This window comes from Jatropha curcas, chromosome 7 (genome assembly GCF_041381405.1).
Source record: "Jatropha curcas cultivar XTBG-Jc1 chromosome 7, XTBG_Jcur_1.0, whole genome shotgun sequence".
In the NCBI taxonomy this organism is placed as follows: domain Eukaryota; kingdom Viridiplantae; phylum Streptophyta; class Magnoliopsida; order Malpighiales; family Euphorbiaceae; genus Jatropha; species Jatropha curcas.
This window is the reverse complement of record NC_143157.1, coordinates 1,960,845-1,966,715: the sequence shown is the minus strand read 5'-3', so window position 1 is coordinate 1,966,715 and position 5,871 is coordinate 1,960,845. Positions and strand designations below refer to the sequence as shown.

The following is a 5,871-nucleotide window of genomic DNA, read 5'->3' as shown; positions in this document are numbered from 1 at the left end:
ATTTCTAAAATATAAACAGAAGAGTGAGTAAAATAGTATCAAGCAGAACTTCAAAAAATAAAAAGATTAACATAGTGATTTATAGTGGTTCGACACTAACTCGCCTACATCCACTCCCCAAGACTCATCTTGAGATCCTCAACTATGTTATCTCTTTTCAAGAGTAAAAGACAAACCAATAGTACAAGGCAATAGATCAACTCTTAGATCTACCCTTTGTCCCACTAGATTTTCCAAAGGTTCTAGTTAACCTCAACCCTTTCTGTTTTTGGCAGAGAACAAAAACTCAAATCAAGATATTAGAATCTCTCTCACGGAGAAGGTTGCTTTATAACCTATTTCACAATAGCTTTTCACCTAAGCTATTACACAAATGTTTTATCAAATAAAAACCTGCCTACTAAAGATTATATAATCTAAATAGACAGACAGAAATGCAAATATAAGCATAGAAAAAACAGTATTTAAGATTAGAAAATTGTTTTAGAGATGAGAACTTTTTTTCAAAAAAAGTTGTTATAAAATTTCTTTTCTCTTTTAAAGATAAAACGTGAAGTAATAAGATGAAAAGAAATTAGGGGGTTGAGAGTAAGTTTTGAGAGATAAAATATTTGATCAATGGACTTATACTCTTAAAACAAAAACCCTTGTGTCTTTTAAAGGGAAAGACGTCTTTTATAGAGAGGGATGAGAATCTCATTTTAGAAAGTAAAATCTCTTCTTTTCAAAAACAAAATATTGACCTTCCAAATTTAGAAGATATGGAGATCTTTGTTTCCAAAAATTCTTTAAGTCAATATCTTTTTCTTAATTTTAAGGCAAGCGAATAAGAGAAGATTTTAAACTTTTCTTTAAAATAATTTTCGAAATTAGGAATAATAAAAAAAAATCTTTTTCAAAATATTTTATTACCAAAAACGATTGAGATAAAATCTCTTTTATTTATGTAAGTAGATAAAGCAGGATTTGGATTTTCCTTAAAAATTAATTTCCAAAAATAAAAGCATAAAAATCTTTTTCGAATTATTCTATTACCAAAAACGATTGAGATAAAATCTCTTTCATTTAGATAAGTAGATAAAATTCAAATTTTTTTATGAAGATATTTTTCGAAAAATAAGAAAAATTTTTTCTAAGAATTTTGTTACCAAAATGATCGAGACATAATCTCTTTCATTTTAGGTAAGAGAATTAAAGAATGAAAAACTTTTAATTTCTGAGGGAATATTTTTCGAAAATACTTTTGATAAAAAGAGAGAAGAATTAATTTTGTGCTTATAAATGAACATTTTCTCTATCCTACAATAAATCCTAAAAAAGCTAACCACTAAGATCTTCAATGGTCTTCATGATCTTTGTTTATCCTTGGATTTGTAGGATGTTACCTTATTTATTTATTTTCCATATTTAGATCTGCATAAAATAATATTAGCACAAATAATATAATTTAAATTTATTTATTTTGTTTTAATCATCAAAATCTCGAGATAACAAATTAACTCTTGAGCCAACACTGAGGAGTATCATTGATCAGTTGAAGAAGCTGCAAGTTCATTAGAAGTTCTTAAAGACACATAATAAGCCACAACAACATTGGTTGCTGAAGTTTCCAAGGGAAGCTAGTCCATTTGTTGACCGTTTCCTGAGAAAATAAAAGTGTTGGATTTAAGCTAAGTTCCAAAGGAACCAATCAAGATTTGTTGTTCCTTCACCTGTTGAACTAAGTAAGAAATGGATGATAGTGTGACGTCCGAAGTTCCCCCAACCTCTAACTCGAACTCAGAAGAGGAGGTTGCAGAGGAAAAGAGTCTTGGAGAAGTGGCAGAAGGCAGCTTTAGCTAGTTTCAACTATGGAAATGAGAAAAATAAGTCCAAGCGTAAATCCATAGACGATGACACAAAATCTCAAGGAAGTTCTACAGGGAGAGAGATTTCAGAAGGTAACTTTTCATTTAAATGTGTACCTTTGCCTTTTGGTTATGCAGTTTCAGGAATAGTCTTGCCACTAGAGTTCTGCAAGTTCCTAAGGAAGACATGTGTATCTCAAGAGGAACCAGCTTTTGACAAACCAGAGATTTGCAGTGGACTGACTATTCAATGTTCCAAGCCAGAAGAACCGAACCAAGTAGTGCTTGACAGAGATTTTCGCAAGTGTACGAAATCGCTACAAGTAATATAAAGTGAGTAGAGTACTATATCCACAGGGATTGTGTACCAAGTACCAAAATTATATTATCCTATTATTATTTAAACGATAAATGAGGAAATTGTTTATAGAAATTAAATTCAACAAGTAAAAATAAGAAGTTAAGCAAGCAATTATTGATTAAAGAAATCAAGGATTTAAAACCACTAGGGATTTTGATTTCACTTAATTCTATCCAATTTATTTCATTAGTTCATTAATCAATTTTAATTATTCAAGTAGGGGAACAACTCTAGAATCACTAACAAACTCTCCCGATGTATTGTTAGCTATTTTAATTTTGTTTAACTATCTATCTTCCAATAGCACAATCAAACATGAATTAAATCATTAGGTTTTGTAGTTTGTTTATGAATCCATAAATTAAGATTGTTAATTCATGAAAACCCCCCATGAGTCAAACCCAATAACTTCCGCATCAAGTTGTTATTCTCATGTGATTTATTAACCTTTTCATATCAAAGATCCTTCTTCCAATAGTGATAATTGAAATAAATCAATCCAGGGGAAAACTCTGCCTGGAAGCGTTAAGTTCATCAATAAATCATATCTTGAATAAGGAAAAATAAATCTAATTGCATAAATTGGAAAAGAGATTAAGCTACATCAAACCCCCTAGTATAAAAGTTTAGTTAGACTTGGCACTTAAATAAAACCCAGTAATGCTTGATAAATATTTCATAATTAATAAGAATAATGAAAGAGATAAGCAAGATTAAGAGTTTAGAAATAAGAACTAGTAACAATTGGCTTGGATGGCTTCCTTGAATCTTTGCACAACTCTTGAATACTTAACTTCTAAAACTAAACTATAGACAAAGCTATAAAATGAGAGAAAGAAAGAGTGGAGTGTAGTGTAATGTGTGGGATGCGTGGGATCCTCATTTTGAGATGAACTCTACTCTTCTTTATGTAGACTTCTTTGAGAGAGGATTCCACATGGGTTAATGATCTATGACATCCTACCGAGTCGAGTCAGTTCATAGAGTCGAGTTGAGTCAGGCCGAACCAAACCCGGTTGGGGTAGAATGGGTTTATAAGTGGATTTACTTGCACTAGAATATTAAGTTGAGGTATTAAAAGGTAACATGTAGAAAATGTAAGTCTTATTTGGTAATTGCACCATACAATTAAAGAGATGGTTGGGAAGTATACGAGCCTTCCATTTGACCTTGCGTTCTTCATTTTCTTCACCTTCATCTTCAACGTTTTCTTCATCTTCATCTTCCTCTTTATCTCCTTCATCTTTCTCTTCATCTCTTTCCCTTCTCCATCCATTTTCATGGTAGTTAAGCATTAAGGCAACCTCTAGTTCTCCAAGTAAGTAGAATTTCTTGAAGCTTTATGCTATTCAACCTCTAATTGAGTTATATCGTAGATAAGTGATAAGAATTCTTATTATAGGTGAAGGAAGTTCAAAGGTAGTAGAAAAAGGAAACTAAAGAAGAGCTCAAGCTTTTTGGAGTAAAGGTTTGATATCTCTTTTCATTTACCATTTTTCTTGCATGAGAACTTGTGTGGTGTGTTGATAATGAGACCATATATTGCTTAGTGTTGAGTGAGAGGACTGGAAATGGTGAGAAAACAGGGGAATGTTGAAACAGGTTTTCTGGAAAAAGAACCAGTGACTTCATCTTGATTTTTACCCTAGTAAATGATGGAATTAGGAGGAGTCATAGAAGAGTTATTTGTTCCTCTATGTGTTAGCTTTAGATGGGTTTTTGAATCACCTAAATCGGAGTTGTATATTGAGAGATATGACCAAAAGCGTGCAGCTCGCGCAGGCTGGAAGCACGTCGCGCGACCGCGTAGACTGGAAACACGTCGCGCGCTCGCGACTTGCACTTGCGCGCTCTCGACTTGTGCTCGATAACTCACTGACTCTCATTTTGCCCTTTACGCGCTCGCGACTTGCATTTCTGCAGCTCGCGCTCGCGACTTTGCAAGGCGCGCTTGCGACTTTGGTTTTCATGCATTTTTGGACTTCTTTTTCAATGCAATTGGATTCCTTTGCTCACCTTGTATGCCTCCAACCATTCTAAAACAAAAATATAACATTAGAACATGGATCAAACAACATGAAAGCATACAATGATGTGAAATTAAGTGAACATTATGATTTATGAAGTTATGAACATGAGTTATGAACTATTAACGTGATGTTATGTTATACTATTGCCATACCAACATTATGCTCCATTGAGGTTCGGTAGAAACCATGTAGATAAGACCATGTCGCGACATAGGATAGCAGATCTGCACCTCATACAGTTTGGTACTCCGGCTAAAGGCCGTTGAGTGGATATGATTATAAAGGCCATAGCAGCCAGGCATACAGTATTCATACAGTTTCATACAGTTTTTCTTATCACTTCGGTTTCGCTATAACCTTATGGAGCTATACAGATATCTTGACTTCACATTGCATGCATCATACAGTATATTAAACAAAAAGAAAGACCATCAAGGTAAAAGAATAATATCATGATATGTATGCTTATATGTGCCATATGTGTTTACATGCTTATTTCTATACATGTATGTGTTTCATTGTTCTTTTTATGATGAGATATCCACTGAGCTCTTTTGCTCAGCGAGTTACCTGTTTAACTCGCAGGTTTTGAGACTGGTCAGTAGAGAGTCAGCTTACAACTGCTGCAGTTCATCTGTAGAAGACTCAGTCTTCAGGGTAGCTAATCATTTTCTTGTATATCTTTGGTCTACCCTTTTTATGGCATGTACAGGGCACACAGTTGGGCCCATTTCATTTTGTAAACAAACATCATGTCTTGTAAATATTCAGTACATTATTAATGTAAATAACATCAGCAGGATATTATATTCAATATCCATTATGATTTCAGCATGTCAGGTCAGTTTGTCAACCAGTTTATAACGTTTCGGCTCGGTTCATTCGGGTTTACGGGTGGACCGGGAAGGGATGTTACAAATTTTGGTATCAGAGCCAAGGGTTCAGTTTCCCCGGGCTTGCATTCATAAGTCAGTATAGTGTACATGCCATGACTACCCTGATGAACTAAGCAGTTGTTGTTCTTTTAGGAGGATGTCTCAGGAAGGTGAGAGTGAGTCACACGCCTCCAGGCCAGTGGAGGGTGAGGCTCCAGTAGCACCAGGTCAAGAGGTGTTGTTAAAGCAACTTGCGGATACTTTTCGACAGATTGCAGGGGTGATGCCTCAAGCACCAATAGTAGTAGAAAGAGAAAGAAAGCCCCCACTAGAGAAGCTCAGAAAGTATGGTGCAAAGGAATTCAGCGCTAACAAGGATGATAGTCCGGAAATAGCTGAGTATTGGCTAGATGGGACATCGAGAGTCCTGGAACAATTACAGTGTTCACCAGAGGATAAGTTGATTTGTGCTACATCATTGCTCATAGATAAAGCCTACACATGGTGGACTACTGTTCAGCAGCGAGTATCACCAGAGCAGCATACTTGGCAATTTTTCTTGGATGAATTCAAGAAAAAGTTCATCACAGAGGCTTATCTTGATGCGAGAAGGAAAGAATTTTTATACCTGAGACAGAACAGAATGTCCGTTTCAGAATATGAAAGAGAATTTACCCGGCTTAGCAGGTATGGTAGTAGAAACCCATACAGTGGTTAAAAGCTGTTCAATTATTATTCATGGAAAAGAGTTTCCAGGA

The 5,871-nt window shown here is 34.8% G+C and overlaps 1 long non-coding RNA gene across 1 annotated transcript; it reads left to right on the top strand.

Moving 5' to 3' along the window:
* Nucleotides 1-3,416: 3,416 nt before the first annotated feature.
* LOC149494546 (uncharacterized) lies at nucleotides 3,417-4,929 on the top strand. Its single transcript, XR_016321589.1, has 3 exons — nucleotides 3,417-3,526; nucleotides 3,611-3,676; nucleotides 4,824-4,929. It is a non-coding gene; the product is annotated as an uncharacterized LOC149494546 (long non-coding RNA).
* The last annotated feature ends 942 nt before the right edge of the window (nucleotides 4,930-5,871 follow it).